At 34.6% G+C, this 27,174-nt stretch overlaps 1 protein-coding gene across 1 annotated transcript in view; it reads left to right on the top strand.

Annotated features, from left to right (window-relative positions):
- ldlrad4a (low density lipoprotein receptor class A domain containing 4a) overlaps positions 1 to 27,174 on the top strand; it is a 156,149-nt gene that overhangs the window by 28,411 nt on the left and 100,564 nt on the right. The gene's annotated exons all lie outside the window — the stretch shown is intronic.

Genomic DNA, 27,174 nt, shown 5'->3' with positions numbered 1-27,174 from the left:
CACAAGAAGTTATATTATCAAATATTCATGTTAAAATATATTAAAAAAAGAAATTATTTATCTAATATTTCCACTTTTCCAGTCAGCTTTAAGTGAACTTGCAATATTGCCTTTTTACTTACATGTAATACATGCAGTAGTTGCTGTTTGTATAACCCAGGTGCGCACGTGCATCTTCCTGCGCCTTTAAACGCATAAACAAACATTCGCGATCATATTATGATATCTGCCAGATCAGCGAGTACCGATCGAGTCATTAAATGTGATTATCGGCCGATACCGATCTCTGGCCGATCGATCGGAGGCGGAGCATCCCTACCTGTCAAAGTAGCTCTTTAGCTAAATATTTCTGAAAACAATTGTGCTTAAAAAAACCTTTGATTTCAATTTTTAACCCCTTTAAAATGAAATTAAATAAATTTGAGTGATTAAATCTTAATTAAAGAGTTCAGAAAATATGTAATAAAAATAATAATTTGCAAAATAAATATACTTTCAACTCTTTCTTTTAAACTCAAATGTAATTTTATTTGTATGTAATATGCAGTTTCATGCGAGTGCAAGAAACGTTCTGTAACGATAATGTTAGCTGGCTCTATTTCTCCCTTGAGTACTTGAGGTTTGTAACCATAACAATAACACAAGAGCACAAGTAAAGTATGTACTGCAGGAATTGAAGGAACTGAAAGTGCTCGACTTGAATATATGGGTTTGTATAGTAATGTCAGATGTGACTTTGTAAATGTCAGGCCCACCCATCTTTGTGTCTAAACTTGGGCCTTTTAGGATAGACGCTTCGAATTTAGTTTCGTTTCTCTAGTGTCCTCATATATCAGATGTGCAGACAGAACAGACATGCTTTAATTCACCACTTGGCCTTTGAAGTCAAATGTTTAGTCTGCCAACAGATTGTGTGTGTGTCGAGGTATGTGGGGACGAGATAGCAATCTCCAACCACATGCACGCTCAATGTAATGCCTTGTCTGTCCCGCTGGAAAGCGCGTGCCCTGCGTGCGACCTCTGTACTGAGATAAACACACACACACACACACACTTCTGAAGAGCAGTCAATGACCCCGTCGTCTAGACGCTGTTAGTGCTACCGTAAGAGCCATTGATTGGGTGGAAGCTGACACTTCCAGCACTGCTGAGAGAGAGTGTTACTGACAGAGTGTATGGGGCGCACCCCCCCCCCCCCCCCACCTGGCATTAATGTCAGGGCCTTTTTGCTGTCTACACCTCCATAAACACACATGCACTCACATAACTACCCGCCAGGATGTTTTCCTCCAATCTTCTATAGAGTGCTGTGCTGTTTACTAGGGCTGTGACATTTAAGAAAAATATCTAATTGTGATTTATTTATAAAAAAATTTTAATTGATAAATTAATTAATTTATTTGTATTTTATTTATTTATTTACTTTTTAGACAGATATTAGTAATTGCAATTTGATTTCAATTTGATTCAAGCTTCAAGCTGATTGTAATTCAATTCAAGCTTCAGCTAAATAATCTGTAGGCCATGGCTTAAACCGTTTTTGTGTCTGTGACTTTACAACCAAAATATTCCCTTTTAGGATAGACGCTTCGAATTTAGTTTCGCTTCTCTAGTATATATATATATATATATATATATATATATATATATATATATATATATATATATATATTTTTTTTTTTTTATTATATTTATTAATTTTTTTGGACCGATATTGCGATTGCAATTTGATTTACAATTTAAATTCAAGCTTAAAAATTCCAGCACTTAGAAATGACCTGTTTTTGTTCGATGTCTGTGACTTTGAAACCAAAATATTTCCATATTACAATAGCTGTTTTTCTTTGATATTGATTTGTCTATTAATGCTTCTGAAGCAGCAGACGCCATAATCCTGCTTGTCACCGCTTTCATGTTTTCTTTTTTTTGTGTGGGCGTAGTTCAGTTGCGCAATTCTGATTGGGCAGAACTGAAGTGTTCTCACTCAACTGACTAGTTATAAAGCCCTGGTCAGATCACGTGATTTCGGCATGATTTCCCTGAAGTGGGGAGTAGTAAACGACAAGTGGACGTCGTGACACAAGATTCAATCGTTTCTTCTCGTGTAATGTGGCATACAGTTGAAGTCAGAATTATTAACCCCAGAGCAATAAAATGTTCACAGTATGTCTGATAATATTTTTTTTCTTCTGGAGAAAGTCGGCTAGAATAAAGCAGTTTTTTTTTAACTCAATTTTAAGGTCAAAATTATAAGCCCCTTTAAGCTATAGTTTTTTTTCCGATAGTCTACAGAACAAACCATCGTTATACAATAACTTGCCTAATTACCCTAACCTGCCTAGTTAACCTAATTAACATAGTTAAGCCTTTAAATGTCACTTTAAGCTGTATAGAAGTATCTTGAAAAACATCTAGTCAAATATTATTTACTGTCATCATGGCAAAGATAAAATAAATCAGTTATTAGACATGAATTATTAAAACTATTATGCTTAGAAATGTGTTGAAAATAATCTCTCCATTAAACAGAAATTGGGGAAAAAAATTACATGGGGGGCTAATAATTCAGAGGGGCTAATAATTCTGACTTAAACTGTATATACATATATATATTTTATATTGCAGCCTCTTGCGATTAACTAATCGCAATGTTTTAAATTACGATTTCGATTAATCGCACAGCCCTACTGTTTACTACACCTTCATGATCACAGTCGAACCCAAATTATTTAGACACCTTGTGCTTTTCTCACATTGTCGAGTGTTTATATGCTATAGTTGGGTATATGGTAATAAAACATGACAACAAATTCATCATGGTAACGTGAGGTAACTTTGATAGAAATGTGTTCAATAGGGTATATGCAGAGCTAGTGTTTCTTCCCATAAACCTCCGGTCGATGATTAATGTGATTATTTTTTTTTATTTATTTTTTTTTTCAGTTTTAAAATTTGCTCCTTTTACAACCATCGATGTTGTAATGTAATTAAAATACAATCAGTTAAATAGATTTAGGCATTCATTTAGTTGATCAAGCATAAAACGAGATAAAAAGCTATTTACATGCACGCACTGTCAGGATCAGCAGGCGAGCACAGAAACACCAAAAATGGTGTAAAATAATAGTTCATATTTTAAAAACATGGCGCAGGAAAACTAAATTTAATGCAGTGCTTCTTGTACAATCTGAGATTTTTGGAAGGAAAACAGACCTTAAAAGCGGCGATTTTGTAATGGCAAATAGTTCACCGGAAGTGCTTAACCTAGGTTTCTGCAAAATAAAAGTCCTTCTGCATACTTCTGGATATACACCATAATTCAACATATCGTGATTGTAAACAATATTGCTATATTGCAATATTGATATCATGGGCACTTCAAAATATTCTGAATAATTATATATTTTTGAAATATTCAGATTTCTGTGCTGGCAATGAGGTGCTTGAAGAATTAATAGGTGATTTATTTTCAGACATTCACATTTTCACATTAATTTGACCTGACATGGAAAATTGTGTGACTATTTATAGGCCTTTTGTTCATTAATTCTTTACAGTAAGGCTCAATTTATTTAATATAATTTACTTTATCTAAAGTCAATGTATTGACAACTACAAACACATTTATTAATCTTAGGTGATGTCAATTTCTTAATGCCTAATAATAACACATTCGTTTTATTGAATAGAATTAATCACTTTTTTTAATAACATAATTGTAATATAACTATTGCTAACTGTTGATTTTAATGCAATAACTAATGTTTACTTATGAGACCTTATTGTAAATTGTTACTTTTGTACTTTATATTTCTTTTTTAGTTTCATTTGTTTAAACCATTTATTTACTCTAAACATGTTTATACAATAAAGCAATACGCTAAGTATTTTTTGGCTATTATACTTGTATAACCCATTTTTTTTTGCAGCAATATCCCAATTATAATTTATATTGTGATGAAAGCTTAAGCAATTAATCTTTTAAGTAATTTAGAAAAGTACAGTCATGGGAGACAACCAACCTAAAATAATTCAGTATGGCTATATTTGCATATCCGTCAATACTTTGCTGTTTCACTCTTAGCCTCAGTGACCTCAGTGATCAGCTTCATTACTGTAGTTTTACCTAATTGTATCTGTATAAATACTTGTATGTGTGTGTATACTTATTTACATACTCTGGTTGGACACTGAAACACTGGCCAATGTAGTGTTGGAGCTTTCGAGGCTAAATTTGACCAGCTTGGTAGCCAGTCTTAATTGATTGCACATTCCACCAGTAATGCTGCAGTCACACCCGAGTTTGAGCATGCAGAATTCTGCGTAGGAAAAAGGGGCGAGATTAAGCAAGATGGATAGATATTAAAAAAGCTAGCGATTGGTCCATATTTAAAATTTCTGTGCAGAGAGGTCACGTTTTAAACTTTGATTGGTTTCCCGTAGTCACATGATGCGATTTCGCAGATCAGAGTTTACCAAGATGAACTTTGTAATGCATCAAACTGCGAAACTTGTCTGCCACGTTCGCATGCATATGAATGGAAGTCTATGCAACGTGACCGCAGCTTAAGAGCAGAGTGGGAAGGTTTAATAAGCAGAGTAATAGCACAGTTTTGCTAAAAATATTGCATTGCACGCAGCATTATGAGTAACATATAAGCATGTATTATTCTCTGATGAGTCCACCTTCACTGTCTTTCCTACATCCGCGAGAGTTACGGTGTGGAGAAGCCCCAAAGTAGCATACCACCCAGACTGTTGCATGCCCAGAATGAAGCATGAGAGTAGATTAGTCTTGTCAAGAGACTGGAATTCGGTACCTACTACCTATCAGTACTGAAATTAAAAAAAAACATCTATTTCCCGCTAACATTTGAGCACTGTGATGAGCTGATGACCTTTACAGCCAGTCACAGTCATTTCTGTTGAACACAATGGTAAATCAGCAGTGTTTAAGAACGTGCTCAAATGTTAGTGGGAAATGGATGTTTTTAAAATTTCAGTACCAATAGGTACTGAATTCCTGTATCGTGATAACACTAGGGTGGATTAGTGATGGTTTGGGTTATGGTGTGTCACTGCCAATGACTACCAAACCATTCGTGAGGACCATGTACTCCCAATTGTTTAAACATTGTATCCTAAAGGTGGTGTCATGTATCAGGATGATAATGCATGTTAGGGGTGTAACGGATCACAGTTGATCTGTTATTTGTACGGATCACCCACGGTTCGTAATAGATTTTTTACTTGTAGATTAATGCTAAATTTGTAACGATCACAGCGAAATAACCTCTCTCATCATTTAAATGACTTGTATGAAAACATTTAGGCTTTCCTGTGAAATATAATGATTACGGAAGAAGTTGTGGTAGGTTATTCGGTATGTGGTGGGTTTCGTTAAAGGGGTTTACTGTCACTGCTTGTTTAGCTGCATGATTAATCATTAAAAGATTTATTTTTATTCAGCTGATTATTTCTTCATTTTATTTTAATAAAATTACAGGTTCTGAGATCTGTTTGTTAAAACCAAAAGTGTCTTGCAGTACTGTTTTTTTTAATAAATGGAAAGCAAATTACATTTGTCTCCTCCCATTTTTGGCTGATCCGAAAAATGGTCGATCTGTGACTAAAAAAACATGTGACCTGAACCATGAGATTTATGATCCGTTGCACCACTAATGCAGGTGTATCAGAATGATACCGCACCAATACTCACAGCAACACTGGTGACAGAGTGTTTTCTATAAACACAAAACTGAAGTTGAACATCTCCCATGGCCTGCACAGTCACCAGATCCTAAATATTATTGAGGCACTTTGGGGTGTTTTGGGGGAGCGAGTCAGAAATTATTTTCCTCCACCAGCATCATGTAGTGACCTGGCCACTATTCTGCTAGAAGAATGGCCACAGTGCAGGACCTGTATCTGCAATACACCATATTTCTTTCATTCATTTTCCTTTAGCTTAGTCCCTTATCTATTAGGTTTTGCCACAGCAGAATGAACCACCAAGTATTCCGGCATATACGTAGTGGGTGTCCTTCCAGCTGCAACCCAGTACTGGGAAACACCCATACACTCTCACATTCACACTCATACACTAAGGCTAATTTTTTTTACCCAATTCATGCATAAAACATGTCTTTGGACTGTGTGGGAAACCGGAGAACCCGGAGTAAATCCATGCCAACATGAGGAGAACATGCTAACTGGCCCAGCCGGGACTTGAACCTTCCTACTGTGAGCCACCATGCCACCCAAATTTTTCTACAAATATACTTGTACAACAGCAACAAAAATACAATTACTCTGCCTCTCTGAATTGATTTATACAGAACTGTTGATTATATACAGTATTTAAGGCAAATACATCATATGTAACTAATTAAATTAAAATAAGACGTAATACTTTATATTTTCAGTAAATAAGCCATTATAACTAATTTCGGCCAATGTTATGCATGTATTGCGTGCAAAATTAGTCGAAAATGAGTTGTTTTTATTTGTTCCTTGATCAGACTACGATTATATATTTAATTCATGTATGTAATTTTTTAAATAGACATTAAGCTGTATTTGGAGTGCACTGTGAAGCTAGCTCTAGTATTTCCATTGACAACATCCTCTGGCTTTAATCAGGGTTTATCATGTCCCTTTGTATCTCTCCAAGCGCTTGGCATCATCACACCTCTTTTTTTCTCTCTCTCCCACTTTTTTTTTTTTTTTTTTTAAATATGGCCTCCTTTATTCATTATAGTCTGGCACCCTCAGTACCAAACGAGACGTTAATGTGCTTGTGCCCTTTTCATGCACTCTCTCCGACTCTCTCTTGTCTTCATTCGGCCCCCAAAGATGGAGCTCAGCTGACACCTGAGGGGCCAGAGGAAGGTCACAGACACCTCATGTCTTCATGCACCAGACAAACATTCACATTCTGTCTTTTTTCCGTCTAGACTATTCTTTTAGCGTGGATCTGTCCTGCTATTGTTTTGTATTTGTCTCAGAGATGGACTTGACCCAAACATATATATTTTTTGATCCACAACTCACCCCTGTGTTGTTCCAAACCAGAAGCTTCTGAACCTTTTATACTAATCATTCCTATTATTATAAATGTTGAACATGATTTTTTCCCCTACTTTGCTGTTTTGTGGAAATCTAGACATTTTGCTACTTAGGATTCTTGGATGAAAAGAAAGTGCACAATGACAGCATTTATTTGTTGTAAAATCTTATTTTTAAAAATAATATTAAATTACTTTTATACATTTTTTTTTTTTTTTACAAATAAATGTTGTCACTATGTGCTTTATTTTCATTAAAGAATTCTAATGAGTAAAATGTATACAGGTTTCCACAAATTACAGGTTTTCTAAAAATCCTAGACGATGTCTGTGATGAATAAAAATTAATTTTAGTGATACTTTTGTATGGTCCTCTATCACAGTTTACTCAAAAGTACAAAGCAGCCAAACATTTTTCAACACTGATAATAATAACAATGAGTATTAATTTTATTCATGTTTATTGATCAGTAATTCAGCTTTAAATCACAGAAATAATAATAAATAACTCTTATTTTAAATTGTAATATTATTTAACATTTTTACAGCTTTTTATTGTATTTTTGATCAAATTGATGAGTAGAATAGGCCTATTAAAACATATATATTTTTAAATAAAAATAAAAAAATAAAATAAAAAATAAGAAATTAAAAGATGTAAATATACATTTTTATAATAAAATTAAACAAAATAAAGTAAGATAAAATAAAAGAAGATAAGATAATAAATAGAATAAAACAAGTCAAGATGAAATGAAATAAAATAAGATAATATAATAAAATAAAAAAGATAAGTTAAGATAAAATAAGATAAAAAAATAAAATAAGATGATTAAATAAATAATGATAAATTAATATAAATAAACAAAATAAAACAAGATAAGATAAAATTAATTAATTAATAAAATAAGATAAGATAAAAATAAGATAAGATTAAATAAAAAAAAAAAAAAATAATAAAATAAAATAATAAGAATAAGATAAAGATAAGATTATGAAATAAAATAAGATTAAATAATTAAATAAAATAATAAAAAATAAGATAAAGTAGGAAAAGATAAAATAATAAAATAAAATAAGATAAAATAGGATAAAATAACATAAAATAATAAGATGAAATAAAATAAGATAAGATAGGAAAATAAAATAAAATAAGATAAAAAATAGAAAAAATAAAATAATATATGATAAAATAATAAAATAAGATAAAATAATAAAATAACATAATAAGATAAAGATAAGAGAAAAAATAAAATTAAAGATTAAATAAATAAATAAAATGATTAAATAAAATAAGATTGGATAAAATAAAATAAGATAATATAAGATAAAAAAGAAAAAAAGAAAAGATTAAATACATAATAAAGTAAAATAATAAGAATAAGATAAAGATAAGATGAAAAAAAGATAAGATTAAATAAATAAAATAATAAAATAATATAAATAAAATAAGATAAGATTAAATAAATAAATAATAAAATAACATAATAAGATAAAGATAAGATTAAAAAAGATAAGATTAAATAAATAATTAAATAAAATAAGATAAAAAAATAAGATGATAATAAAACAAAATAAGATAAAAAATATTAAATAAAATAAGATTAAATAAATAAATAATAAAAGAAAATCAAATCCCAAACCTTGACTGGTATTATATTTATGCTGTCAGTCTCTGAAAAGAACATAAAAGTCCAATAAGCATTTTCATGAACTCAGTAGAAAGTAAATCATAGATGGGTTGAAACAAGAGTTTTTACATTAGCTGCCAGGAACTGTTCCTTTAAGGCAGAAACTGATAAACAACCTTGTCAGCAAAAATTAGAAGGTCAATTAGAAAGGACGTAATGAAGCCCAGGTCTGTTCTTCTCCAGCCAATAATGCCAACCAATGAGCTGTAAACTTTCTACTGCAGAAATAAAAGATCATGTTGTCTGCCTAGACCAGACGCTTAGTTTTTTTTTTTAAGCTGTCCTTTAGACACAAGTACATTCTGATATGATCTTCAATGAGGCATCAAGCTGAAATGGCTGCATTAGCATGTATCAGATAAAGTATCTGATTCAGCTGCTGAAATACTGATCTGACCCTCACCGTCTTGAGCTTAAAGTCCTCTGCAGTCATAAGCAATGATATTTCAACACCCAGGAACATTGGGTCTTTTTTCAGTATAGAGGTAAGGGAGAGATTTAGACTCTATGCCTTTACAAGCTTCGTAGGCTCAGATGACACTAATAAAGGGTTCCCAAAAATACGATATTACCATGTTTTTGGACACGTATTATGGTAATGTCACAGTGCCTTACAGGACGATGCATGTTTTTGACGTATTGATGATACATTTAACTTCGAAATATAGCTCTGGTTATAGCTAAGGTCAAAAGTAATTAAAAGTAATCAGATTACATTACCTAAAATAAGCAATGTCGATTGTTACTACAATTTTTATCATGTAATTTCTTAATCAGTAGCAGACAACCATTTGTAGACTATTCTACACAGCATATTATATACAGTCAGTATTTGTGAGGGGTATAAATAATTTATCTATTCATTTATCATATGTGTATATATATGTATATATATATATATATATATATATATATATATATATATATATATATATATATATATATATATATATATATATATACATATGTGTATATATATATATTTATATATATATATATATATATATATATATATATATATATATATATATATATATATATATATATATATATATATATATATATATATATATATATATATATATATATATATATATATATATATATATATATATATAGTTGAAGAATTATTAGCCCCCCTTTGATTTTTTTCTTTCTTCTTTTTTAAATATTTCCCAAATGATGTTTAACAGAGCAAGGAAATTTTCACAGCATGTCTGATAATATTTTTTCTAAAAATTTTCTAAAGTCTTTTTTGTTTTATTTCAGCTAGAATAAAAGCAGTTTTAATTTTTTTAAAAACCATTTCAAGGTCAAAATTATTAGCCCTTTTAAGCTATTTTTTTTAGATAGTCTACAGAACAAACCATTGTTATACAATAACTTGCCTAATTACCCTAACCTGCCTAGTTAACCTAATTAACCTAGTTAAGCCTTTAAATGTCACTTTAAACTGTAAAGAAGTGTCTTGAAAAATATCTAGTAAAATATTATTTACTGTCATTATGGCAAAGATAAAATAAATCAGTTATTAAAAATTAGTTATTAAAACTATTATGTTTAGAAATGTGTTTAAAAATCTTCTCTCTGTTAAACAGAAGTTAGGGGAAAAAATAATAATAATTCTGACTTCAACTGTGTGTGTGTATATATATATATATATATATGAAGAGTTCAGATGCAAAACCCTCTAAATCCATCTGACCTCTTTTCTTTTAAATGAGCATTTTCTATCAGGCTTCAGATGTTTCATTGTATATGTAATGATAAGGTTGTTAGTAAATGAAATAACTTTTTTCAAAAATGTCACAAGTCTTTGTTTTTTAACAAAGGAGATTTTCTTTTGCGTCAAAACCAGCTAAATCCATTTGTGCTTTTTTGCAAAAACCTCTAAATCCACCTATTGGATCAAGACAGTGTATTTAGTTGAAAATCACTAAAGATGTAATTAGAGATTATTTTACTTAACATAAATCTCTATACACAAACCACCTGAAATTTAAAATATATTAATCTGTCAAGTAAGTGGCAGTTCATTCTGCTGTGATAAACCAGGCACAAAGCAGAAGGAACATGAATGAATGAAATCTGTCAAGTAAGTGCATTAATCAATAACATTAAAACTGACATTAATTAAATCTTAACAATCTGTTGTCCTTTCTGATATTTGGGATTTAGATTTAATGCAAGTAGAGCAATGTAAACATTGCAGACATTGTAAGCTAAGCTTGGTAGATTCAAATAATGTAGTGTAAAACATTATGAAACATCAATATCTGTGCTTTGTCCATTGAAATAAAAAGCTTATCAGACGTAAAGGTATTATGAAGGAAAACAAATAATGTATAGTTTTATACATTATATTTATCTTTAAAAAAATAGCTTAAATTAGCAAATAAAACACAAGGTATTATACTGGGCAAAAAGGGAATGCTTCTCAGACAATTTTAGAAGCTGTCATTCATTTATTCTCACCATACTTAAGGTCTTGGTCTCTTGTTTATCCTCATAGCATCCATGTGGGATAAAAGAACAGCATTTTAACTTTGTCTTTCGTGAAACGCAGTTGCCATTTAATGTAAAGTAAATCAGACTCATTCAAAGTAGCGTACATTGTGTTTTCTTTTTCTTAAAATGTACAGAGTTTTGAGATAAGGGACATTTTCATTTGCCATTCACTGACAGTCGGACAGGCTGATCCATTTCATCAAACTCCGTATTTTAAAATCGAAAGCGGAATATGTCTCCTTAGCGCACTGCTACATTGAAAACATGATTCGATTTGCACCTTCTGATTGGTTCGGGGGATATAGCGGCTTTTGCTGTCAAAGGCAAGTGGCGTTCAGCGGCTTTTGCCAACAAACTGTTATTTCTGAATGCGCTGATTTTTATGATTAGAAGCAAATCTATTTTTTTGAACGTACTACGTGTCTAAAGCATTTACTCAATGTCATTATCTCATTTTGGCGGAAGTGGTGTTTAGCGGCTATTTTCTGTTAGCATCTGAACTCTTCATATATATATATGTATATGTATATATATGTATATATGTGTATATATGTATATATATATATATATATATATATATATATATATATATATATATATATATATATATATATATATATATATATATATAAATGAAGTTGACAAACATTTAGTAAAAAAATGTATTGAATTGCAAGAAAAGAAAAGAGTCACCCATGATGAAAATCAACTTTTGTAAGCTGGTTGGACAGAACTGTCTGTAGATATAGTATGTCCACTGTCTTATTGGAGTGATAGACACACAACTTTTGAAAAATTCCTGTTGTTAAAATAGGACCCAAATCCTAGTGATTTTTGAGGCCCACCACAACGTGACGTAGGAGTGCAGTTTCCCCGCCCACTGAATTGGTTGACAGTCACCATGTTTCTATAATAACATGTATGCACATGTCTAAAGAACATTTTTTTTTTGCAATAAACTAGGATTAAAATATCTGTTCCAACTCTCTGTGATTTTTAAAAGTTTAAAACGTTTTTTTTTTTTAAACAGAGAGTTTTTGTAATACAGTAAAATCGCCATGTAATTCTTAACTGCTGTAATCACCATGGCTGCATGGTGTCAGTAAACGCTATTTTTGGTGTAACGGTATTTTTGACTAATGAGCTGTATTTCAGCTTCATTCGTTTCTGTCACCATCACTGACTGCTTTTTATCTGACTTAACACATGACGAGAAGCAAACATGCTTGTAGGAACAGTGGGTGGGCAGAAGCAGCTCATTTGGATTTAAAGCAACAGGCTACAAAAACAGCTACAATGTATTCAGACACCAAAATGATGATATTCTGGAGGCTATAATAAATAATCTGATGGGTATTTTGAGCTGAAACTTTACAGACACATTCTACATCTTGTTAAAGGGGTAAAATAGGTAAAACATATTTATCCAGTTTGAAGTCTGATGTTTGAGAAAATACAACGAGTCACTTTATCAATTTTTTCACTGCTTTGGTGTGACAGCAGAAATTAAGGAAAACAAGTCTTAATATACAATTATGAGAGCAATTTATTGCCATTGTGGAATTCTTATCGTCAAATGGTACTAATTTTTGTCAGTGGTGTAAAGTAGCACCACTACAGCGCAAAGGAAGGACTAAACGAAGGAAGGACCGAATTAATGAAGGAAGGAAGGACCAAATGAATGAAAGATTCAAGGAAGGACTGAACCAATTAAGAAACGAAGGAAGGAATGAACGAATAAATGAATGAACAAAGAACTAAATGAGAAAGGAACAAATGAATGAAATAACAAATGAACAAACAAACAAATAAATAAATGAATGAAGGACAGATCAAACAAACAAACAATGGAAGAAAGGACGAAATATATGAAGATCACTAAATGCACTACAGAATGTTACGTTTACACATCCCTGCACAAACTGCATGTAAATAGTCCTGCATGTAAATAGTTACTTGAGTATGATTTTTCAGTACTCTTTCTACCACTGATTATTGTATATTACATAATGAATAATTATGAATAATTATTGGACATTTTTAATAAATGGTTGTCGCACCAAAGGGCAATAACACTACAATTTTCCAAAAAAAGTTAAATATTTAAAGAATTCTGGGACAAAATCTTAACAGGTATTAACTTAACAGTGGGCTTCAGTCACATGATCTTGATTGGGGTCTCTTAACTAATTAAACTTTTTAGTGAAATTTCTGATTTAAAATTAGCATATAGTGTCACACTAGAGGACATGGTTGTCGGTGAACAAATGTATCAGGTTCCTTTTAACTAGAAAATTACTAGAAACGCATGGATGGAAAAAAATGGCCATTTACTAAAACAGCCACTTGTAAAATTAGGCCTGAGGTATTTTAATTAGTTATTTTTTGATTTAGTTTTTTATATATAATTTATTATTCATGTTTTTGAGATTACTTTGGTATTTTTCCTTTCATGTTTCATATGCTATAAATTGATGCTCATTTTTATTTCACTACATATGATTATTCGATAAACTGTTTGCTTGCCTTGAATCTCTCATTACGTTACTGGGTGCTTCTTCAGTTTAACTTAAATCACAAATTCTTTCTCTTCCCCAACTGGCCAAATGATTTATTCACTGAAGCCAATTTTGTACTTGCATTTGGCATGTGGAGAGTGTTTATTTTGGACACTGCAAATGTGGATAATCTGATATAATACACATGAAATAAAAGCAACACTTATTTGAAGTAATATTTACTCAAAACTGAAAAACAGTGAAAACAGAAAGTGTTTATTAGTCGTTGACAAGGCTGTCATTAGATTTTGGATTTGATTCAAAGAGCACTTCAGCTAAAAGTACATAAATATTCATCAAATTGTGCTATACCTTAATATGTATCAAAATACCATACGGTTAGTTACAAATACCGTAATTGTAGTACCATTTTTTTGTAAAGGAAAAATCCCCCATCATAACTCAACCCACACTGCAACACTTTTTCTCTCTTCTGCTTTTTCATTCCTATTTTTTTCTCTTGTCTGGAACACGGCAGAGATTAAAAATGCTCTGCTGGCTTTTCTTTCCCCCGTGAGCTCTCCGTCTCGCCAGCCGATTGAATACGACGCAGACGGATAATGATGCGGGTGAGAGACGGAAGTTTTTTGCGCAGGGAGGGGGAGTCACATCCTCCCACGTTTTTTATTTCCATATTTTATTGTGTCGTAAATGAAATCAAATGGAAAATGATGCTGTTTACCTCCGACTTGCTCCTCTACCATCAAGTGTTATGATTCCCCCCCAGTGGCCCCCACCCTGAATCTGAGTGTGTGAGACGATGTCTAGCTCTGTCAGCAAAGCACTGAGGGGAAAATGTAATTGTGACGGGGGTGGGGGTGTTTTGGGGACTTTGTGTGTATGTTTTTTTTTTTTTAAGAGAGACAGAAAGATGGCATAAAGGGGGGGGGGGGGGGGGGTGGTGGTGTACTGCCTTGTTTCTCGTTGTCCTGATAAATCAATCTTGAGGCTGGCAGACAAGGCGGGCACCACAGAGACACTCTCAGACTGGCACCATTCAGCCCTGAACCCCTGTGCGCACACACACACACACACACACACACACACACACACACACACATCCAATAATGAGACCACGGCACAATGCAATGATGCACAAATTCCAAATGCAAACTGCAAATGTAGACCGTGAACACACAGACGCGGCAGTTCTAGGTCTGTTGGTTTTTTCCATGCTTCATCATGCTTCACTATACGTCTCATGGACGTGGAACAATCTGATTGATTGTGTTGAATAAACAAAATTAATTAAAAGGGCCAGACAATCTCAAGCTACATTGTGGTTGGAAATGTTAATGCATGGGCTCAGAAGTAGTTTTTTTTACCAGGTAAAGTTTCCAAAGAAAAGTACAGTACAATACATGCAATACAGCTAGCACAACACTGTAGAATTGGAAAATACCGTGCATCCGTAAAGCATTCATAGTGCTTCACTTTTTCCAAATTTTTTTATGTTACAGCCTTATTTCAAAATGGATTAATTTATTTCCTCAAAATTCTACACACAATACCCCATAATGACAATGTGAAAAAATACTTTTTTGAAATTGTTGCAAATTTATTAAATATAAAAAACCTGAAAAATCACATGTACATAAGTATTCACAGCCTTTGCCGTGAAGCTCTAAATTGAGCTCAGGTAGATTCTGTTTCCATTGATCATTCTTGAGATATTTGAGCAGCTTAATTGGAGTTCACCTGTGGTAAATTCAGTTGATTGGACATGATTTGAAAAGGCATACACCTGTCTATATAAGGTCCCAGGGTTGACAGTGCATGTCAAAGCACAAACCAAGCATGAAGACAAAGGAATTATCTGTAGACCTCCGAGACAGGATTGTCCCGAGGCACCAGGCTTGGGAAGGTTACAGAAATATTTCTGCTGCTCTGAAAGTTCCAATGAGCACAGTGGCCTCCATCATCCGTAGGCGGAAGATGTTTGGAACTACCAGGAATGTTACTAGAGCTGGCCACTCTGTCTGAGCTCCAGCGTTCTTCTGTGGAAAGAGGAGAACCTAACAGAAGGACAACCATCTGTGCAGCAATACACCAATCAGGCCGGTAGGGCAGAGTGGCCAGATGGAAATAGCCAAAAGGCATTTGAAGGACGCTCAGACCATAAGAAACTAAATTCTCTGGTCTGATGAGACTAAAATTTAACTCTTTGAAGTGAATGCCAGGCATTACGTTTGGAGAAAACCAGGCACCTCTCATCACCAGGCTAATACCATCCCTAGAGTGAAGCATGGTGGTGGCAGAATCATGCTGTGGGGGTGTTTTTCAGCAGCAGGAACTGGAAGACTAATCAGGATAGAGGGAAAGATGAATGCAGCAATGTACAGAGACATTCTGAATGAAAACCTGCTTCAGAGTGCTCTTGACCTCAGACTGGGGCGATGGTTTATCTTCCAGCAGGACAATAACCCAAAGCACACCGCCAAAATATCAATGGAGTGGCTTCACAACAACTCGGTGAATGTCCTTGAGTGGCCCAGCCAGAGTCCAAACCTAAATCCTATCAAACATCTCTGGACAGATCTGAAAATGGCTGGACACCGTCACTTCCTCTTCAACCTGATAGAGCTTGAGAGGTACTGCAAAGAGGAATGGGCAAAAATTCTCAAAAACAGGTGTGCCAAGCTTGTGGCATCATATTCAAAAAGACTTGAGGCTGTAATTGAAGACAAGGGTACATCAACAAAGTATTTGAGCAAAGGCTGTGAATACTTATGCACATGTGATTTTTCAGGTTTTTTATTTTTAATAAATTTGCAATAATTTGAAAAAACTCTTTTTTCACATTGTCATTATGAGGTATTGCATGTAGAATGTTGAGGAAATAAATGAATTTAATTTATTTTGGAATAAGGCTGTAACATAAAAAATGTGGAAAATGTGAAGCGCTATGAATAGTTTCCGGATGCACTGTATAACTGATTAGGACAGACACTTCAATTTGAATTTACTGCTCTTTGTCACATCATGCCTGAATAGGGTGGTTCTTTGCCAGAATTACCTACGAAGTGGGCCCGACTTTATGACAATAGTCAAAAGTCTGGAAGAGATGTCTGCTACACCCAATGCCACCCCCCTGAGCACTCAGCCTGCTTAAAGTGTCTGTGTCTGTGTCTGCCAGGGGAGGTTTAATTGAGCTGTGACTCATCTAATGGAGAAGGCAAAAGGCTTGTGTCACACAGGGTGCATGGCGGGATTGTAATGAATAAATGGTCACTGAAGACAACAGGTGTGCATGAGTGTCTTTCCAGTTCAGGGTGGACAAGTGGCAAAAAAAAGATGAATGTTAAAATTGATAGTCCGAGAGTAGGTGGATGTTCTATAAATAGGTTCTGCTGGCTATCTGCAGGTTTGTGTATGTCTATCAGTGTGTGTTCGAGCACTGTTTAGGTGGCAGAATATGCCTGAGAGGATGAAATCTGAGCTTGGCACATCCGGACTGATTCACAGCTCCTTATAATAAAGAACAACAAAATCAAGGGGAAGTGAGAAGGAAATCCTTCATGGGAGAGGAGATAGGGAGATGATGATGGGTTTTGGGACCTTACGTAAGATAAAAGATTCATCAAATATTCTTGCTGGGTTATTACGTGGGCACTCCTACGCCAAAAGCAGGAACAATGCCAAATAATGTCTGAACAGCAAGAGTGCTTATACTAGTCTATGCTCTTTTTGATGCGGATACCACTCGCTTAAAGACTCTTGAATCTGATGCAGATTAGGGTGGTTTGATGCACCCTAGTTTTCTTAAAGCCCCCAGAGGGATTGAAAGCAAAGTAATAAGCATTTATTATACAAGCAAGATATTCATTAGCTGCATGTTCACTTGGTGCCAAATAGACTGGGGTCATCCTAGGCAAGAATTGTTGGTGCCCCCATATAAATGAGACAGAGTGTCAATGCTTGATTTGGTGCAGAAGACAATTTGGGTTATATGAGATGTATAAAACCTGAGTAGTTTGTATTCTGAAATCTGCTTTTTAAAAAGTTAACTCAACTGGAAGTCATTGTATAATTCTGGAGTACGCATGGTTACATAAGACAGCTGGTTACATAAAGTGTTGGGACTGTGAGCAAGGAGGTTATCCTAAGGGTGGCTGGAGATAAATCTAAGATTAAGATTAGGGTCAGGAATTAGGGTTAGTGATTCTTTGTCAGCTTGGGTCATATAGGGGGACATAGTGAAACTGAATCATCATTTATAGGCAAATAAGTGAATTCTGTGAAGTACCTTTCTGAGTAATGACAGTGAAGTGACTTGGCAGAAGAACTCTGGCCTTGAAGTAATGGATGGGAGGATCTTATTTGTTCTGAAGGGGTTGGAATCATGGTTTACCATGATAAAACACATAAGCTAACTCCTCACCCTCCCTTAGATAATGTTGTGTGTAGTAAGGTAGGTTGCTCGTGAAGTGCTCATAAGCTATGTTTCCATCCAAAAATCCAAATTAAATATATCGGCAAAACTGGAATGTCACATATAAGACATGTGAATAAAGCAGTGTTTCCATCCAAGTAGTCAAAGAGAACATAATCGTCACTTCCTGATTAACTGCCACTAAATATCGAAAGTAATTTACTGCGGATGAGAAGCTGCGTCAATCTTTTCCTTATTTATTAAATGACTTGCGCCTCAGAAGAAGTGTGCAGACAAGTAATGAACGCATGATGATGTATGAGACGTGAGATGCAAAGCACATATCCAAAATGCACATAGAAATAGGTGGATGGAAACGTAGCTAATGTAATAACAAAGCTGTGATGAGAGCAATAATTGGTTTTAGGTGAGGGTGTTGGAAATCTTGTGCAATGTGTAGGACTCTGCGTTATGGCAAAAATGTAATTTCGATAATTATTTTCCATATTGAAATGATAACGACATATATTTTGATATAAGTTAATGCTTCAGGATTTAAAAGAGTACCCAACAATGACTGAAGCCATCAAAATTTGAGGGTCGATTAAATGGCATAACATATTTTCGGCTGATAAATTTTTGGTGGAAGAAAATTCTGTACATTTCTTGTCAACACACTTTTAGATTATCATTAGCTATGTTTCCATTCACCTATTTTTATAAGCATCTTGGATATGCGCATAAAAATGGAAACGCCAAGATGCGCATAAATTTTGAAAGTGCGCATTAAAAACAGGCGCATAACTGACAACTTTTTATTCGATAAGAAAAGATGCGCATAAACTGCGATGGAAACACTTTTACCGCACAAATTTCAGAATGCACATTAAAAAAGTCAAGTGATTTTGTTATGAGAGATCGTGTGATGATCAAAATGTGTGCGAATGGACAAACCAGCAGGCTGAGCACATTGTAAAACATCTGAAATGTTATTTTGGTCATTCTAAAACGCCTTAACCATTTCAGTATTAGTGTAATTATATTATTAATGACCTCCAGAATCAAGAGCGTCTGTGCTCCGCGTCTCACGCCTTCAAACGCCACCGCACGTTCACTGCATATCAGAAAAGTCATTTATTAAATGAAAAAATTATTTACGCAGCTTCTACTACTACAGCAAATTCTGTTTTTACTGTTGATATTTGGCGCCAAATAATCAGGAAGTGATGATTTTGTTCGCTTTGACTTGTTGGATGGAAACGCTGCTTTATTTGCATGTCTTTAATGCAACAATCCGGTTTTGCGCATAAACTTCATTCGCATTTTTGGATGGAAACATAGCTATTGTTATTGACATAAATTTTTTTGCGATTCGATATAATATCGTTTATCGGCCCAGCCCTAGCAATGTGTGATTTTTAGACTGTGGTGCGTATTGTGCAGGTGTTTTGGTGTGGTCCTTAAGTGAATGTCAGATTTTTCTCAGTTAGTATTGGAATCTTTGGTTTAACCTGCATTTTTTATGATGTGATACATCAGGGTTTGGTTCTTGGCCCCATATGTTTTTCAACTTGTACTCAAAACTGTAATGCATTCATTGCTTCTCTTACAGAATGCTGCTTGTCTCATGTCTCATTTCTTCCTATCAGTCTCGATGCCTATAATCTTGTTGTGAATCTCGGAATGCCTTTCTGACATATCACTGGATGTCGACCACTAACTGATGTTGACTCGCTCAATGATGTCGACTCACACGCTGACTGTAATCTCAACAAGCCTGAGCCTTGTTCCCTCAATACATCTCACACGAAGGTCATACAGTCATCTCTCATAGTTCCCTAAAAATAGGAGGAGTCATCTTAGACTTGCTCAAAACCTTACGGTAACTGGCCATTTGCGATGCTTTATGATCTGCAAATCTTGATTTTCTTGACTACTGTTCAATCAAGCTCCTCATTCAGACTATAGTTATTTCATGGATAGCGTAATGCAACTCCTTTCTTCCTGGCCTGCTTGAGATTTCCAAAACCACCCTAGAGTGCATCCAGAAAACCGCCACTTGACCTGTGTTTAACCTCAATAAATTCTCTCATGTCAAGCAACTGCTAAGGTTTGACTCTCAGTAACTGCGAGAATTACAATCCAGTTTGTGACCTTCAATGCTTATGTCTAAGGCCCCATTTACACTAATACATTTTAGTTTTAAAACGCATAACTTTTGCTATAGTTACGCCTTCCATCCACACTATGCCGGAGTTTTTCTACTCGGAGCATTTTGGAAACGCTGAAGAGGCCGTTTAGTGTGGACGGGGGAAAACGGAGACAACTGAAAACGGAGGTGTGGCTGCATTCACTCTACCTGATTGGCGTTTTTTCTCAATTTTAAGTGCACAAAGTTCACTCTTTCACTCTTCGCAAGTTTGATATAGAAAACAACATCGTGTATATCAAAAGGTAACAGTGTAGGCTACTTTATTATGTCATTCACATCACCATGGATACGTTGTTTCACTATCTTAACAATAAAACAAAAACATGATATAAGGAACTGCCTATTTTCATTTTGATATTAACTGCTGAACAGACACTAAAAATGTTGAGGCATCGTGTAGCTACATATTTATATGACTGTCATATTCACTATATGCATATTTATAACAAAACGGAGCCTATAACATAACTGCCTCTTCAATTATATTGAAAAGTATGAAACATACCCTCTATTTTGCTGAATATCAGTTTTAATAATCAATAATGTCTATTATATAAGTATATGTTATGTTGGATGTATTCTATGTTGTTTTATCTGTTGCTGTCTATTTTTATAATTTGCTTTTAGGATTGTACAGCACATTGGTCAACAACTGTTGTTTTATTGCACTTTATTAATAAATAAACTAAACTAAACCCAATGGCAAATCAGCAGTGTTTAAGAACGTGCTCAATAGTGCTCAAATGTTAGTGGGAAATGGAAGTTTTTAAAATTTCAGTATCGATTGGTACACTGTAAAAATAATCCTGGTTGTCTTTAATTTTTAAGTTGATTCAAATTAACCATTGAGTCCATTGAACTTATATTATGTTAAACTGACTTAACGTAACTTATAAAATTATGTTAGAACATGATTAACTTAGTTTAATAAGTTATAATGAATTGAAAACATATGTTGTCATGACTAATTGATCCTATCATTTTTTACAGTTTACCAAATTCCAGTATCGTGCAACACTGTTTGTTACACACTTAAGCCAGGTTTATACTCGACGCGTCTGCTAGTTTGCTTGAGTGTGCACAGCGAATGTGACGTCATCCCTGTGTTTGCGGAGGTTCGATTTGAGTGCGTGCGACATGATTTCGGCTGACGGAGCGAATGATTTTTTTGAGACTCTTGCAAACACTTCATGCGGTGCCGTGTTTGATTTGAGTTGAATATGAAACATTTTGAAGAGATTTTGTATGAAAGAGGTACGACTGTACAGATATCTTTATGATCCGTCCATGCGTGACCATAGGGCAAACCAGATGACCAATAATTCTTGGCTATAAATTCCAACAGCCGTTGGAAAGGAGGAACGTTTTTGTTAAGAAGTTTCAAAAAAACCTGAGGAAAAAGTTTGTTGAAACCAAAAGAGGACATGGGAAAAGTGTATACAGACCCAGGTACACAATTACAGAAATATGCTTTTCCACCAGTCATAGGTTTAACACTGATGTAAATATTACGATTTTGAATTTAAACAACTTCATAGTTACAAAACTATAATCAAGGAACAAATTATTTCTTTGAATAATGAATATTTGAACCTATCGGTTTACAGTAAACTGATGCCCTGATTTTCTAGGCTTTATTAGAGATAATGGTCATGAATGTTGGAGCATTATTGCCTTTTTAGCATAAGAACAGGACAGAAATTAGCCAGTGTCAATTGTGGAGCAGGCTAAATAAAAAAAAAAGTACTTTTTTTGCTTTTATTCTTGTCATAATAAAAATATATATGTAGAGCAAACCCAAGTTCTGTTGTCAGTAATAGTTTATAAACTTTAATAGATGGAACTGTCCGAGATTTGAACAAAAGCAAGCGATGCATCGAAGTTTGATTAAAAACAATATTAAATGGTTTTAAAAATCCTTATAATCATAAAAAAATAATATATATAAAATAATAAAATAATAATAATAAAAAAAAAAAAATAATAATAAAAATAATTAGTTTAAAATCTTCTATAATATTGATATGACGTAGTTCCGGAAACTTTGTACTTCTCTGTTTATCCGTCTAACTTTTCGGTGGGTTTCTTTTGACCGTCCCCTGTCGTTTTAAAGAATATCACAACACGGATGCATCAAATATATGCAGTCAGCGGAGGTCCGCGACATGGCGCCAGGCGAAAGTATAAATCAAGCTTTAGCTGAAATGGCAATGTTTTCACACATTGTGTGTTGGGTCTCCACACTGTGGCTGTAAGTGAAACGAAGTTAGTCTGTGGGTGGAGGTTTCACCTTCACTGTATGTATATGTGTGTTTGTGTGTGTGTGTGTGTGTGTGTGTGTGTGTTTTCCCCTCAGCCAAACTGCCTTTATCTGGCACGGTGGGAAGTTGTTAGATCGTTAATCAATGTCAGAAGAGCAACATGCCCTATGGCGTTTCTCGTCTCAAAGGAGAGCTCTGCCATGTGGCTGTGTCATAATAGAAATGTATGGGCAGCCATTGACGGCGAATGCAAGGATTAGTCAGTGTATTGTGTCAAAGCTGAGCCACAAGATTCCTGTCTCATAGTAGCTTTTGTTTATCATTCAGTCATGACCAAAAAGCATTTATGCATCTCCTGGATGGCCTCAGCTTCAGATGTGCTTTCTTGGCCTAGTTTCCAGGAACAAGACGCGGCCTGTAGAACAGATCTATGGTCAGATATACCCATATGAAGGATTTGTGCTCTGCAAAGTGACACACCTGGGGTTTCTGTGAAGAGATTCCTGGAGGGTGTCAACTTCTTAACAAAGTTTTGAAAGTTTTAGAAAGTGCCGCTTGGAACTGTAAGTGAGTGCAGAAAAGATGCAGATCAGTCCTTTGTATTACTTTATATCTGCTGCAGTTGTTGCGCCGAGGCCCTATCTTCCATTTTCAGTTCATCACAGCACGCAGCAGCGTTCTGGCCGATCTCCAGAGAGAGATATTCGTCGCATAGAATGCTGACACAAGGAGGAACTGTCCTCGAGAAGAAGGAGAGGAGCGAGGGAGCGTCTTGGCTTGTGCATGCTGGCTGATATCGGAGCTGTCAGTCAGACGGCGAACAAACTCTGTCCTGGGGACAAAAAGAAAACTTCACTCACACGCCTTCCAAACTTCCTACACATCCTTATCGCTATAAATGAACAACTCTGCTGTTGTTTAAATTGGACATCCTCACCCTTGAGTTAAACACGAAGTCTGTGCCAAGCCTCATCCATAGATGAGTAGCTTATCTTCTGATCAGAGCTAGCGATGTGAAAACCTAAATGTTTTCTGAATCGACTGGCTGATTGTCTGAACTCTGAGCCTTGTATAATTTTGCAGACTCAGGGTCATGTTCAGCAGACAGCGAGCAGACATGTTTCTTTAATGAGCGTTCACATAGTTCTTCTGTTGGAAAACATTTGGACTGAGTGCAGCAGAATGGAACAGAATGTAGAGGTCTCGAGGTGCATTTGTAAAAGTTGGAAGCTGGAAGACGGTGTTAAAACTCAACAGCGCTCATTTGGTCGGTCGGGTCTTTAGGGCTTGTTTGCCAGCTAGTTTAAGCCCTTTCACATTAATTTTATTATGGATATACAGCTATACACATTTAGATAGATGTAGTCATCGCTTTGCTTTGCTTCTTGTGAAGTTTTTGTGCATTTATTAGGATTGTGCTTTTAAGAGGACGTGTCTAGTTAAAAATAGTGCCACTTTTGAAACTTCCCCTCCTTTTTGTTGAATTCCATCCAGCAGTTTTTAAACGCAAGATGGTGGCTTATATAAGGGACCATTAAAAGATTACGTGTTTTTGTGGCGTGAATGTGAAAGGGAGAGTTCACACAGAAGTTAAATTTTGCTTTAATTTACTCACCCTCAGATCATGCAAGATGTTAGAGACTTTTTTTTGTTCAATCGGACTATAAAGGGCCATGAAACCCTCCTGTCTCAGCAGGGTGTTTTCATACCTCTAGTTTGAAAAAAGTCAGGAAAGTGGATGAGTCCAGCTTTGTTTAGGTGGGAGTGTTGAGTGGTAAAAAAGGGAAGGGTTTGCAGAAAAAGGGGTGTTTAAGTATGTGTACGCGCTGATTTTCACAAGGCAAAACAAATACAGATGCAGGGGAGATAGACAGTGACTACGTTTACATGGACATCAGTAATCAAATTATTTGCCTTAATGTGAATAAGACAATAATATGATACAAGTGTTTACATGAGATACTTTTTGAATGTTCCTTTCATGATCCTGTTTCACATGTTTTAGCACATAATTCGATTAACGTCATTGCGTCACCACGCTATCCACATTCCCGCTAGAGTTTCATGTAATTTCGGGTGTTTCATTCTTAATTTATCGACTTTAACTGCAGTTTGGCACTTTCACTTTCAATCAGGAACATTTCATGCATGCCCCTGTTACAAACAAGATATTGGATGCGAGGAACTGCTGAAAGAGTGTAGTTTTAATGGAATTTTTGATATCGCATGCCACATGAGAGGAAAAAAACCCCTCCGTATTCCTCAATAACTTAGATGCACTTGGTAGGTAAAGAGAATAGTGTCAGACAGCTGTGTGTATAAACTATCCTGTCACAAAATGCGGCGAAAATCTTACACGATAGTAATAGTTTGATTAAGGTGTTTACATTCATAGAGCAGCGTTAACAGTGGATCTTTCAGTCCATAATATTGATATTAACGTACTGTAAATTTAGTAACTAAATCATTTTGACTAAGGTATGTCTTTAAAAACTGAAAGAGTACTGCTAATGATACTAACTAACTTTGCCATCTGAATAAACAAACAAAGAACATTGATCACACACTTACCAAATCTGTAGAGACAGGACAATCAACGCGAACTGAAACTGCGTCTTTTTTAAAAGTAGATGAGCGGCAAATCCGGATTTCACCATTTTCAGATGCAAAAAGCTCTCGGGTAAAAAATGTTCCTTACAAACATATTTTTATTGCATGTTAGCAGACCACTGTAATCCACACATCTGGGTTTGTGCTCTCATAGCAGGGAAATGAAAACAAAACCTTTGTTGCAGCACATTTATGAACGCAACACTGATGACCCATGTCTCCAAACAATTCTTCCTCTTATACTTGTTTGAATTACGGTTGGCAACACAACATGGCATATCTCTGCCATCTGAACACTATAACAGGTAAAAACGAAGCTATATCATGCATATTAATGACACCAGCAGCACAAAAATGAAAATATCACAAGGTTTTAAACCAGCTGAATAATATATTGAGAAACAAAAAAGCAAAAACTAAAGTTACTTCAGCCTTATAAAAGTTTGTATTTAACCCTTAAACGTTAACGCTTAAACCCCAAAACTAGCGACAATATACAACAAACACAAAACCTTTATGAAATAAATAATTGAAAGCAATCTGAATTATCATTCAAAATCAATTTGGTGAAACTCAGCACCAAAACGTGTTCTGAAATGTAACAGAAATATATCACTTTGTCTACTAAACTAATAAACTATATTATACAGATAACAAATGTGTGCTTATTTATTTGAAACAACAAACGTAGTAGTAATAGAAATAGTAATTGATAATAGTAAAGTTAATAGTATCTCGGTCTCTTGCGCGTGCACACTCGACATACCTCGCCCGCATTCGGCCTCTCTCGCGGGCACACTTGGCCTCTCTCACATGCACCCGGTCTCTCTGATTTTGCTTGACTTTTATACGCCATGCGTCTTCTTGGCTAATTTATATTTCGCCTGATGCCGCGTCGCAGACCTACGCTGACTGCGCGCACCTCACAGCCTTACAGTGGCTGGTAGGCATTCACCAATCCCACAATGCGTTGCTGCTTTAAAAGATGTAGGCTAGACTGCAGCCAAATTTAATTAATTTATCAAGTAACAGACAAACGCATCATATTTTAACAGTAACTGAGTTAATGTATTTAAAAAGTAATTAGTTACAGTATTGGTTACTGTCAGAAGTAATGCCGTTACAGTAACACATTACTAGTAACGCATTATTTTCCAACTCTGCTGAAAAATAACCCAACTACTCAATAAGTAATTTTAATACTTTACTCAATACTATTTAAAATCCCTTTAAATCTATGCACAGACAATAGAAACGACTATTACATTTGAGTCTTGCGTGACCTTTTATCTTTATTAAAAATGTAACACTTATATAATAATAAATGCTATATATATATATATCAAAACAAAAAGGCAACAATATATCAAAAAATAATGACACCATTTTTCGTACACACCATGTACTGTCATTAATTTCTGATTCAATTGATTTTTTTCTCAACATGTACAGTGGTCTTGATAAATGTAACCTTCTTTGGTTGAAAACAAGAACTGCTCTGCAAAATATATTTGTATTTGGTTACTCTGCTTTTTTGAATTGATTAATTCAGATCTGTTGAATTTATTTACAGTATTTATAGCAACTACATCATATGTAAAGCTAATTAAATGACATAAAGATGAGAAGTAATCCCTTGCTGAAAAGTAATCTAATTACAGTAACTAGTTACTTTAGCTAATTACACCCAAAATTGAAACCGAGCGTATGGTGGTATAATAATAGTAGTCTGATTTTGACAGCTCTTATCTGTGTCCAGAGTTGCTCTACACATATCCATATGATTTGCTTTGTCTTTTTGCTTATTTATTTAATTATTTATTTATTTTACATTTGTACTTTTTGCTAACTATGTTCCGTTTGCCTTTTCTTGTCGAGCGGGCTTCTCTTTTCTT

This window comes from Danio aesculapii, chromosome 19 (genome assembly GCF_903798145.1).
Source record: "Danio aesculapii chromosome 19, fDanAes4.1, whole genome shotgun sequence".
In the NCBI taxonomy this organism is placed as follows: Eukaryota; Metazoa; Chordata; class Actinopteri; order Cypriniformes; family Danionidae; genus Danio; species Danio aesculapii.
This window is presented reverse-complemented; position numbering and strand designations above follow the sequence as displayed.